Below are 12688 nucleotides of genomic sequence, written 5' to 3'. Positions count from 1 at the left end.
AGCAAGGAATACACATGAACAGACACAGATTAATTAGAAATAACAGGAGTTTATGTATAACACTGGGGAAAGAGAAAGCCATTGAGGCAAACAGATAAGGGGAGAGGGAGCACCTGTAACTAGTAGTGTACACCCTAGCCAGGTCTAAGCCAGAGAAAATGGTCCAGAGCTCATATCAGGCAGGCTAGTTATCAAGCCTGAGTTTATCAAGTTGAGTGTCTGCTGTGCTCCACAGAGAGGTGCCTCAGATCTCGAGTGGTTGAGACTGGGCTCCAGACTTGAACATGGAACCTGGAGTGGGCACGCCAAACCCAATGTTTCCTTAACTACTAGCAGCAGCAGGTCCCAAGGTCATGGCAGAAATGGAGTGATGCTAGCAAAAGCCAAGTACTGCCTTAGAATCAGTTCTAGGTAGAGAAGGTAGGTGGTAAGTCTCATTAGTCAGATCTTGTGACTGTGCTCACATTCACCACAACTGGCTTCTTGGGAAAGGCTGTCCTGATGTGGAGTGACACGCCAAATCACGTCTGAGGTGATGGCATATCTGCAAGTCCTGGCTGCGTTGTGCTGCCATTCTGTGGTTGAACTGTGGAGAGGTTAAACCCATGGACAGTGCTGGAGTTCCTGGGTTTTTCAAGGGGAAAGAGTTGTGCTCTTGCTGTCCACCAGGAGCCCTAGATGTGAACTGAGGTGTGGCTTGTGTCCTGCTGGGATGCTGTAGAGTTGGGCTTGCCAACTAGTGGAGACTGTGTCTGAGGCAATGCTTCCACTGGGAGGGAGGTTCCCAGGAAACACTCTAGTATGGGCTGGAGTTGTTCTGGGAGACAGGGGGAAACTGGAGTTGTATCCATAGCATCTTTGGTGGCTGGCTTGGAGGAGGATGGTGCAGAGGCTCTGCCTGTAGGAAGGAGGCCAGTGACAGATCCATGACTGGGAACATGATGAGCAGAAGAGTGTTGTGGAGAGAGGCTTTCCCTTGTTGTCCAAGAGGGCTCCCATAAGGGGGAGTAGTTAGTGGGACAAAGGGATGGTTCTAGTTGGGGTTGAGATGGAAGATATGAGGTGTAGGTTGGCCCGTAGAAGCTGGTCTCTTTGTTGGCTGCCTGTGATGCCTGGGGTGGTGGAGCTGGGGAAGTGTGCAGGAGCTGCTGTTGGGGGTGGTCAGAAAATCACATCTTTAGAAGGGGGGCCAGTGTCCATGGCGGTGACCTCAGGCAGTACAGCTGCCTTCCAGGTTGGTGCATAGAAGCATTGGCTCTAGTGGTGGAAGAGACCTTTGCTGTTGTTATGGGCTGGCCAATGTAAATTGGGTTGAGGGTGGAAGGGACTAGAGGAAAGGTAGAGAAGGAAAGAGAAGGAGGAGGAGAAGAATCTATGCACATGGGGGATGGGAATTCCATTCTGCAAGGGGAAAAGTCTCAGGGATAGGAAGTGTAGGGAAGTGAGAAATGGGAGGTGCTGCAGTTCTTGTCAAGTGAGTAGGGTGTTGATATTCACTATCATGAACCTCCACACTGGGACTGGGCCTCAAGGGAGGACTAGTGCTAGAAGGAGGAGGCAGAGGAAGACATCTATTGATTCCCCTTATCATTATTTGGTGTGGAGGGAGGTAGAAGGACAGACAGGATCAGCATCCTGGGCTGCTAGTTGAGAGATGGCAGGAATAGCTGGGATCTGGGAAATGTCAGCGGGCAGGGTCAGTGAATTTACAGGGGCCTAGGCATGTTGGGAGAAAGAAAGGGAAGGCTGTGGTGGTATAGGCTGCCACAGCTTCTGTTTTACCCTCTAAGGCCTCCATGTCATCCTCCAGGATCCTGCTCTTCTTCTGACCCAGGACCTTTTTCCATACTGTGCCCACGTCTTCCTCCATAGAAACAAGAGGATGTTTAGGAGAGGGGGCAGCTCACCTCCATGCCATGGCAGTGGCAATGGCAGCAGCAGAGCCATTGGCATGGGCCTCTTTCTCTTGTGGGGACTCTGCCTAGCAGATGTGGGTGGAGGACAGCTCTGGAATGGGCCAGGTAAAGGCTTTTTGTCTTGCCTCCCTTACCTGACCTCTAGGAACCTGGAGAATTGAGCAGAAGGTGTTCATCCAGCCCTTCCTTGGCCCACTTTTCTGGCAGCATGGAGCAACCTGGGGCTCGCTTTGGTAGCACTCCTCCTTCCTTTGCATCAGGCTGCTCCAGACTCAGCACACTTTCAGCAGGGCTGTGTGAGCTGGAGACACCCCATACTCACCAGGGAAGAAGTTCACAAGTGACTCCTGGGTGCTGTCATTCAAAGTATTTGGCTCCTAAGGCCCTAGGCTCAGAAGTGAATTCTCCCCGGGTCTCCAGAGGCTTGGATGGTGCTACTTTGTCACTGACAGGGACACCCCATTCCCCATCTTCCTGCTGATCTATTTCTTCCTCAGTCACTGCTCCTGTGGCTGCCATTAGTTCTTCAGGCTTCTTTTGTGCCCTCACCTCTGTTTCTTTCAGAGGAAAAGGGAAGTGACTGGGTGAGAGAGTTCCACATTCTGGTCTAGATGCTCTGATGTTGAAGGCAGGAGAATGGGTCTGTGCCAAGGAAGAGGTATCCTTATGTTTCTGAAGGGTCTGAACATGTGTGATTTGCTAGTAGATAGCATACACTTTCTCCAGGGGAATTACCCCATTGCGCAGTCTTCTAGAGCAGCTGAACAAGGCATACTAGTACCAGGATTCTTGTTTAAGTGCCTGCAGGTAGCACGGATGGCAGGTGCTGGAGTATCAGGGTGATCTTGCCCTGTGGCGAGTACTTCTTTGTTGAGTCTGATTGGTGGCAAGGGCAGGACAAGGCCAGGACAAGGCCAGGCCACAGGGCACCTGACAGCACTTACTGACAATACTAGGCATTCAGAGTACGTGGTGTGGATCCAATCCTGACACAGGAGAAGAGACCAAGGTGCTGGGCTTGAACACTGCTGTCTTCTGTTGGCAAAAGATACACTGTGCAGTTCAGACCTTGTGACCTCTGGCTAGAATACATGACAAATAAAAGGCTCACAGGAAGCTGGCAGCAAAGCCTGGTTTGTCAATAGGAGAACCCCAGGGCAAAAGGCAAGGCCCACTGCCCATTGCCCATTGCCCACTGCAGGGCTATGCTTTGTAGTTCCTGGGGACTTCCCTCTGCTCCTTGCAGGTGTGTGATGGCACCTGGGGCACTACAAGGGAACTGTTATGAACATAGGCGGGATCCCACATTGCTCCTGGGTCCTGGATACCCATTCTGAAGGCTTTGTGGTGCCTGGCCCAGAACACTAGCTTGGGAACCCAGTGCTTGTGTGTTCTCAGCCCTCTGCTTAAAAGCATAAAGGGGGACAGGAGAGTGTTAGGGGTGCTGGGATGAGGGATGAGGGATGGAGGATTGCTGGAACATGGCACAGCAAGCAGGTGGTGCTGAAAGCCCAGCAACAGGGCAACTCAGATTCTGCCAGGCCCTCCAGCAACCTCTCCAGTGCCTCAATGCCACATTGTCACCCTGAACTTTCCCTATGGCTGTCATGGCCATCCTTGTGGGGCCTGGGCTTCTGAGGAGAGAAAGTGGTGCCTTAAGTTGGCTGGATGTTGCAATCCAATGCCATCCCTTTCCACTAGGCAGACTATTCACTTATTTGAATGCATTTGGTAAGAACGTACCCTTCCTGAGTTCAGTCACCTGGTAGTGGTCCAGCCAGGCTTTGAACCCAGACTGTGTACTGAAGAGCTCATGCTCTGCTCCCTGGTACCTCTGTAGATTATACATGCAACATGTAACATCCTTTCTTTTTCTGTAGCTCTTTGGTCTTGAGCATCATTCCCAGTCAATAAGGAGCACATGAATTACCCACTCTGGGCTCCAGTCTACTCAGAAGATGTAGGGTGCCAGTTGTCAACAGAGCATCATCCCTCCATCTATCTTTAAGTTGAGCCCTGCAGCCCAGATTACTTCTTGGTTGAGTTCCAAGGGTTCAAATATGGAAAGGTTATATTTTAAATCAATTTGGAGTCATGCTGAAGGAAATTCAGCAGTGAATTATTCCATATATATAACAAGCCATTTGGTGTAGCCTTCCTAAAATAGGTCTAGAAAGCAAACATATAATTGATTCTCAGGTTGAATGTGTTGGATTCAAATAAGATCAACAAAATATGGTCTTTGTGAACATGACAGCTTGGATGGTCCTACTTTCCCATTGCTAGGGGCATTCCTTTCTCCATCATCCTGCCTGTGTCTCAATGACTCTCCTCTTCCTTAGTGGCCTTTGCTGCCACCATCCATTTTTCAGGCTGCCTTTGGGATGTCAATATTGTTTCCTTTTTTAAAATTTTTTTTAATTTTTATTTTTTTATTGGTTGTTCAAAACATTACAAAGCTCTTGACATATCATATTTCATACATTAGATTCAAGTTGGTTATGAACTCCCAATTTTACCCCAAATACAGATTGCAGAATCACATCGGTTACACATCCACATTTTTACATAATGCCCTATTAGTAACTGTTGTATTCTGCTACCTTTCCTATCCTCTACTATCCCCCCTCCCCTCCCCTCCCATCTTCTCTCTCTACCCCATCTACTGTAATTCATTTCTCTCCTTGTTTATTTTCCCATTCCCCTCACAACCTCTTATATGTAATTTTGTATAACAATGAGGGTCTCCCTCCATTACCATGCAATTTCCCTTTTCTCTCCCTTTCCCTCCCACCTCATGTATCTGTTTAATGTTAACCTTTTATTCCTGCTCTTCCACCCTGCTCTGTTCTTAGTTGCTCTCATTATATCAAAGAAGACATTTGGTATTTGTTTTTTAGGGATTGGCTTGCTTCACTAAGCATAATCTGCTCTAGTGCCATCCATTTCCCTGCAAATTCCATGATTTTGTCATTTTTTAGTGCTGCGTAATACTTCATGGTGTATAAATGGCACATTTTTTTTATCCATTCATCTATTGAAGGGCATCTGGGTTGGTTCCACAGTCTAGCAATTGTGAATTGTGCTGCTATGAACATCGATGTAGCAGAATCCCTGTAGTACGCTCTTTTAAGGTCTTCAGGGAATAGTCCGAGAAGGGCAATAGATGGGTCAAATGGTGGTTCCATTCCCAGCTTTCCCAGGAATCTCCATACTGCTTTCCAAATTGGCTGCACCAGTTTGCAGTACCACCAGCAATGTACAAGAGTACCCTTTTCCCCACATCCTCGCCAGCACTTGTTGTTGTTTGACTTCATAATGGCTGCCAATCTTACTGGAGTGAGATGGTATCTTAGGGTGGTTTTGATTTGCATTTCTCTGACTGCTAGAGATGGTGAGCATTTTTTCATGTACTTGTTGATTGATTGTATGTCCTCCTCTGAGAAGTGTCTGTTCAGGTCTTTGGCCCATTTGTTGATTGGGTTATTTGTTTTCTTATTGTTTAATTTTTTGAGTTCTTTGTATACTCTGGTTATTAGGGCTCTATCTGAAGTGTGAGGAGTAAAAATTTGTTCCAAGGATGTAGGCTCCCTATTTACCTCTCTTATTGTTTCTTTTGCTGAGAAAAAACTTTTCAGTTTAAGTAAGTCCCATTTGTTGATTCTTGTTATTAACTTTTGTGCTATGGGTGTCCTATTAAGGAATTTGGAGCCCGACCCCACAATATGTAGATCGGAGCCAACTTTTTCTTCTATCAGGCGCAGAGTCTCTGATTTGATATCTAGTTCCTTGATCCACTTTGAGTTAACTTTTGTGCATGGCGAGAGGAGGGGATTCAGTTTCATTTTGTTGCATATGGATTTCCAGTTTTCCCAACACCATTTGTTGAAGATGCTATCCTTCCTCCATTGCATGCTTTTAGCTCCTTTATCAAATATAAGATAGTTGTAGCTTTGTGGATTAGTCTCTGTGTCCTCTATTCTGTACCATTGGTCCACCCGCCTATTTTGGTACCAGTACCATGCTGTTTTTGATACTATTGCTCTGTAATATAGTTTTAAATCTGGTATCGCTATACCGCCTGATTCACACTTCCTGCTTAGAATTGCTTTTGCTATTCTGGGTCTTTTATTTTTCCATATGAATTTCATGATTGCTTTATCTATTTCTACAAGAAATGCTGTTGGGATTTTGATTGGCATTGCATTAAACCTATAGAGAACTTTTGGTAATATCGCCATTTTGATGATGATGTTAGTTCTGCCTATCCATGAACAGGGTATATTTTTCCATCTTCTAAGATCTTCTTCTACTTCTCTTTTAAGGGTTTTGTAGTTTTCATTGTATAAATCTTTCACCTCTTTTGTTAGGTTGATTCCCAAGTATTTTATTTTTTTTGAGGCTATTGTGAATGGAGTGTTTTTCCTCATTTACGTTTCAGAAGTTTTGTCGCTGATATACAGAAATGCCTTTGATTTATGCGTGTTGATTTTATATCCTGCCACTTTGCTGAATTCATTTATTAGTTCTAGTAGTTTTTTTGTAGACCCTTTTGGGTCTTCTAAGTATAGAATCATGTCTTCCGCAAATAGTGATAATTTAAGTTCTTCCTTTCCTATTTTTATGCCTTTAATTTCTTTTGTCTGTCTAATTGCTCTGGCCAGTGTTTCGTGAACTATATTGAATAGAAGTGGTGATAGAGGGCATCCCTGTCTTGTTCCAGATTTTAGGGGGAATGCCTTCAATTTTTCTCCATTCAGAATGATGCTAGCCTGAGGCTTAGCATAGATAGCTTTTACAATGTCGAGGTAAGTTCCTGTTATCCCTAGTTTTTCTAATGTTTTGAACATAACGGGATGCTGTACTTTGTCGAATGCTTTTTCTGTGTCTATCGAGATGATCATATGGTTCTTATCTTTAAGTCTATTGATGTGGTGAATAACATTTATTGATTTCTGTATATTGAACCATCCTTGCATCCCAGGGATGAATCCTACTTGATCATGGTGCACAATTTTTTTGATGTGCCTTTGTATCCGATTTGCCAGAATTTTATTGAGGATTTTTGCATCTAGGTTCATCAGAGATATTGGTCTGTAGTTTTCTTTCTTTGAGGTGTCTTTGTCTGGTTTTGGAATCAGGGTGATGTTGGCCTCATAGAATGAATTTGGCAGAGCTCCTTCTTTTTCTATTTCCTGAAATAACTTGAAAAGTATTGGTATTAATTCTTCATTAAAGGTTTTGTAAAACTCCTCTGTATACCCATCCGGTCCTGGGCTTTTTTTGGTTGGAAGTCTTTTGATTGCTTCTTCTATTTCATCTATTGATATTGGTCTGTTTAAGTTGTGAGTATCCTCCTGACTCAGTCTGGGCAAATCATATGACTTAAGGAATTTATCGATGTCTTCACTATCTTCTATTTTATTGGAATATAGGTTTTCAAAATAATTTCTAATTGTCTTCTGTATTTCTGAAGCGTCTGTTGTGATATTGCCTTTTTCATCCCGTATGTTAGTAATTTGAGTTCTCTCTCTTCTTCTCTTCGTTAGCATGGCTAAGGGTCTGTCGATCTTATTTATTTTTTCAAAGAACCAACTTTTAGTTTTGTTAATTTTTTCAATAGTTTCTTTTGTTTCAATTTCGTTGATTTCCGCTCTGATTTTTAATTATTTCTTGCCTTCTGCTACATTTGCTGTTGTTTTGCTCTTCCTTTTCTAGGGCTTTGAGATGAAGTGTGAGCTCATTTATTTGTTGGTTTTTCCTTTTTTTGAGGAATGACCTCCAGGCGATGAATTTCCCTCTTAAAACTGCTTTCATTGTGTCCCAGAGATTCCGATATGTTGTGTCTGTATTTTCATTTATCTCTAAGAATTTTTTGATTTCCTCCTTTATGTCTTCTGTAACCCATTGATCATTCAGTAACATATTGTTCATTTTCCATGTGATGTAGGATTTTTTCTTCCTTCTTTTATCATTCATTTCCAGTTTCATTCCATTATGATCAGATAAAATGCATGGTATTATCTCCTCCCCTGTATATTTACTGAGGGTTGCCCTATGGCATAATATATGGTCTATTTTTGAGAAGGATCCATGTGCTGCTGAGAAAAAAGTATATCCACTTGATGATGGTTGATATATTCTATATATGTCAGTTAAGTCTAGGTTGTTGATTGTGATATTGAGTTCTATAGTTTCTTTATTCAACTTTTGTTTGGAGGATCTGTCCAATGGTGAGAGATGTGTGTTGAAGTCACCCATAATTATTGTGTTGTGGTCTATTTGATTCTTGAACTTGAGGAGAATTTGTTTTATGAACGTCGCAGCACCATTATTTGGTGCATAAATATTGATAATTGTTATGTCTTGTTGGTGAATGGTTCCTTTTAACAGTATATAATGTCCTTCCTTATCCCTTTTGATTAACTTAGTCTTGAAGTCGATTTTATTCGATATGAGGATGGCCACCCCTGCTTGCTTACGAGGACCGTGTGCGTGGTATATTTTTTCCCAACCTTTCACCTTCAGCCTGTGTATGTCTTTTCCAATCAGATGTGTCTCCTGGATGCAGCATATTGTTGGATTTGTTTTTTTAATCCATGTTACCAGCCTATGTCGCTTTATTGGAGAGTTTAAGCCATTAACATTTAGAGTTACTATTGATATATGGTTTGTACTTCCAGCCATGTTTGATTATTTATATTCTTCTTCTTTTTTTTTAAATTTAGTTTGTTTCTCCACAGTTAGCTTTCCCCCCACCCTCTTTCTTTATAGAGGCACTTCCCACTGATAGTTTTGGTTATTGTTTTTCATTTCTTCCTCATGTAGTGTTTTGCTCAAGATGCTTTGCAATGCTGGTTTTCTGGCTGCAAATTGTTTTAGCTTTTGTTTATCATGAAAGATTTTTATTTCGTTGTCGTACCTGAAGCTTAATTTTGCTGGATACAGAATTCTTGGTTGGCATCCATTGTCTTTCAGTGTTTGAAATACGTTGTTCCAGGATCTTCTCGCTTTCAGCGTCTGTGATGAAAAATCCGTTGTTAACCTTATTGGTTTACCCCTGAATATAATCTGCCTCCTTTCTCTTGTAGCTTTTAATATTTTCTCTTTGTTCTGTATATTGGATATCTTCATAACAATGTGTCTTGGCGTTGGTCTACTGTGATTTTGTGTGCTCGGTGTCCTGTATGCATCTACAATTTGTATATCTGTTTCCTTTTTTATTTCTGGACAGTTTTCTGTAATTATTTCATTCAGCAGGTTACTCATTCCCTTGGTTTGAATCTCTGTACCTTCCTCTAACCTGATGACTCGTAGGTTTCGTTTTTTTATGTTATCCCATATCTCTTGGATGTTTTTCTTGTGATTTTTAACCAGCCTTTCTAAGTTGGCTAGGCTCTTTTCAAGATGATATATTTTGTCTTCATTATCTGATGTTCTGGCTTCTACTTGCTCCACTCTGTTAGTGATACTCTCAATTGAGTTTTTAATTTGGTTTATCGTTTCCTTCATTTCTAGAATTATTGTTTGATTTTTTTTATAATCTCTATCTCCTGATAAAGATGCTTAACTTCTTCTTTTATCTGTTTATGTAATTCATTTTCAAAGTGTTCTTTCACTGTTTGGATTTGCTGTCTCATATCCTCTTTAAGGTTCCATTCCATCTGTCTAAGGTATTCCTTGAGTTCTTTATATGACCATTTTTCTGCTGACTCTAGGTCCTCCTGAATATTTAGGCTGTCCTTCATTGTTTGTACTCCTTTTCTTCCTTGCTTTTTTATGCTGCTCATGTTACTTCTTGTTTTGTTTGACTGCTGAGTTACTGTTTACTCTTATAAATTTATTTGATGCTTGGGAGGAAAGATATTAGAAGGGAAGGGAAGAAGTCACTAAAGAGAATGAGAGTAGACAGGTAGAATTCAAGGAAGGGGGAATAAGAAAATTGAAAAGAAATGAAAAGACAAAAGAAACAAAAACAAAAAAAAATAGAAAATAAAGAAAGAAAAGAAAAAAAATTTTTTACAAAAATAATAATGATAATAAAAAAATGAAAATTAAAATTTAAAATAATAATAATAAAATAAAAAAATTAAAAAAATTAAAAACATTAAAAAAAAGTTAAAGAACAACAACAAACAAAAAAAATTGAAAATGAAAGAAAAAGAAAAAAAATGATAATAATAATAATAATAATAATAATAATAATAATAAATGCAGTCCTCGAGTTCGATTAACTTCTCTTCCAGTAGGTGGAGCTGTGCCCACTGGGTCAAGCTTCTCCTCTCAATAGGTGGGAACCAATCACTGTGCAGCAGCTCTTCCTCCCAGACTGGGCGGGTCTCCAATCCTGAGTGCCTAGGGCCTTCTCTTGTGTTTCCTCAAGCCAGGCCCCGCTCACCTGTGATGCTCACCACAATACTGGCTACACGCCAGTCTGCTGCTCCTGGGAGCCCTGTTTTCATGAACGCCTGGGCACACTCTCCCTGTTTGCCTCCCTCAGACCCTAAGTTTGTAGAGCTTGGGGCTGAGAACCCCCAGCGAATTTTCTTGCCCTCCGGTAGTCACGTCCCCGGTAGCTGGTGCAAGAGACCTCAGTTGTCAACACTGGTTGGAGCGGTAGCCGGGAGTTCCGTGCCACGAGTCCTGCGCCACTCCTGATTCCCTCATCTGGCTATTGCACTCACAGGAGAGCTGGGAGGGGCCCTTATGGGAGAGCTGGGAGGTCCCTTAAGTTTTCCCCGCTGTGTGGAGAGAGATGGCTAGGGGATTACCCACCTGTCACGCTGGTTTCAATGAAGTTATCTCCTCCACCCGTGACGTCAGTTCTCTGCCAAGGTGGTATCCCATGCAAATGGTGACCGTTCGTTCCCTTTGCTGGGTGACCAATGCAACGGGTGGGTCCTGACTGTCTCTCCCAATCCCCGTTTCAATCCTGTGGCCACTGCCTATGAAGGCTCAGTTGGCTTTTACCTCTGTAAGTTCATAAGGGCCGACCAGTTATTTCAGGGGGATCATTAGTGCTGAGTCACAAGAAGCAGGCGAACTGGAGCTTGAATGCAGCCGATCCAGGCTCGGTGTGTGTGTTCTGAGGGGCCCAGACTGTACACCCCAGATCCACATCAGCTCAGCATTGCCTAGTGATCCTGAGCAAACAGCATTTAGACAATTTACGGCTCCCTATGCCCGCGCAGTTGAAGGGGTCAGAGACTTGATCTCTCCACCCGCCGCCATGTTAGATCTCCTCAATGATATTCATGTTACCCTTACAGCTTCCTGGCATAAGCAAGTTCTTGGGATTATACAAACTGCTGCTTCTGTTTCCAGTCCAGATTTCTGGAAATGAAACCCTGCCGCTGTCGCCTCCGCGTCTGGGCCGTGCTCACGGGCGCCACGCCTCCATGGCCTCCGCCGCTCCTCTGCCCGTTGCCCGGCCCCTGGGGCCCAAGCGGCTGCTGCCGCGGGTCTCCGGCCCCCTCCTCCGGAGCACGGGTCCCCTCGCAGGGGGTGCAGAATGACCCCAGAGCAGGCTCTGCCCGAAGGTGTAGCGGCGAACAGGCAACCGAGGCACTTGAGGCCGCGGTCCAGCCTTCAGAGGACAGGGCTCAGCACGCAGCCCAGCTCCAACCTCTAGATGCGGCTGCCGGACAGTGTAGACAGAGCCATCAAGACAGCAATCAGAAAGCAAATGGCGGCTCCCGCGGAGTGGATTTTCGGCACAGAAACCACAGCCCCGCCAACAATCCCAATCCACAAACTCTCCCTGTATAAAAAATATTCAAAAAAAAAAAAAAAAAAAGGCAGGGTGCACTGAGCTTTCTTTGCCTCGGGTACTTACAATCCACTGCTGATTACACATTCAGCTTCTCTGCCCGGAGCGAAGCGAAAGAGGAAGCAGATGGGAGCAAAGCCCCCGCGGCTCTGGGAAGCAAAGCGTCTGGGAGCCAAGCGTCTCTTTTTCGATCTCTTTGTTCTTCCTGCTGCTTGGCAAAGTGGTCTGCTACAGATTAACGGTGAAAGGAGCTCTAACAAGCTGCTCGAAATCTCGATTAAAGCCACTGCTCTGAGCACCACGCTCAGCACTTCAGCAACCCCCGTACGCAGCGGCCATCTTCCCCCGCCTCCAAGTTTTATCAAACACACTCTTCTCTCAATTTCAAGAATCAAACAGGGGAGAGGGAACTGTGACCACGCACAGAGCAGGCCCAGCGGCCTGCTGAGGGGCAGAGCCACCCCCCACCCCCCGCCCCTGCCAGGTGACCACCGACAGAAAAGGCCCAGTGGCCCGCGGTGGGACAGAGCTTCCAATCACTCCTGCAAGGTAGGCGGGCCTGCGACCCACCGGCAGAAGAGGAGCAGCGATCTGCTGAGAGGCAGAGCCGCCCCCTCCCCCTGCACCGGCAAGGTAGAGGGAACTGTGACCACGCACAGAGCAGGCCCAGCGGCCTGCTGAGGGGCAGAGCCGCCCCCCACCCCTCGCGCCTGCCAGGTAGGGGAACTGTGACCACGGACAGAAAAGGCCCAGTGGCCCGCGGCGGGACAGAGCTTCCAATCACTCCTGCAAGGTAGGCGGGCCTGCGACCCACCTGCAGAAGAGGAGCAGCGACCTGCTGAGAGGCAGAGCCGCCCCCTCCCCCTGCACCTGCAAGGTAGAAGGAACTGTGACCACGCACAGAGCAGGCCCAGCGGCCTGCTGAGGGGCAGAGCCACTCACCACCCCCCGCCCCTGCCAGGTGACCACCGACAGAAAAGGCCCAGTGGCCCGCGGCGGGACA

General features: G+C 45.0%; 1 pseudogene; it reads left to right on the top strand.

The window, feature by feature from the left end:
* The first annotated feature begins 1108 nt into the window (after positions 1-1108).
* LOC124098473 (integrin alpha-V-like) overlaps positions 1109-12688 on the top strand; it is a 38879-nt pseudogene continuing 27299 nt past the window's right edge.

The sequence above is a fragment of the Marmota monax genome, unplaced genomic scaffold (genome assembly GCF_021218885.2).
Source record: "Marmota monax isolate L192 unplaced genomic scaffold, Marmota_monax_Labrador192_F-V1.1 WCK01_AAM20220418_F8-fsc00117, whole genome shotgun sequence".
Classification (NCBI taxonomy): Eukaryota; Metazoa; Chordata; class Mammalia; order Rodentia; family Sciuridae; genus Marmota; species Marmota monax.
Note: the sequence above shows the minus strand (reverse complement) of the source record. Positions and strands in the feature narration are given on the sequence as shown.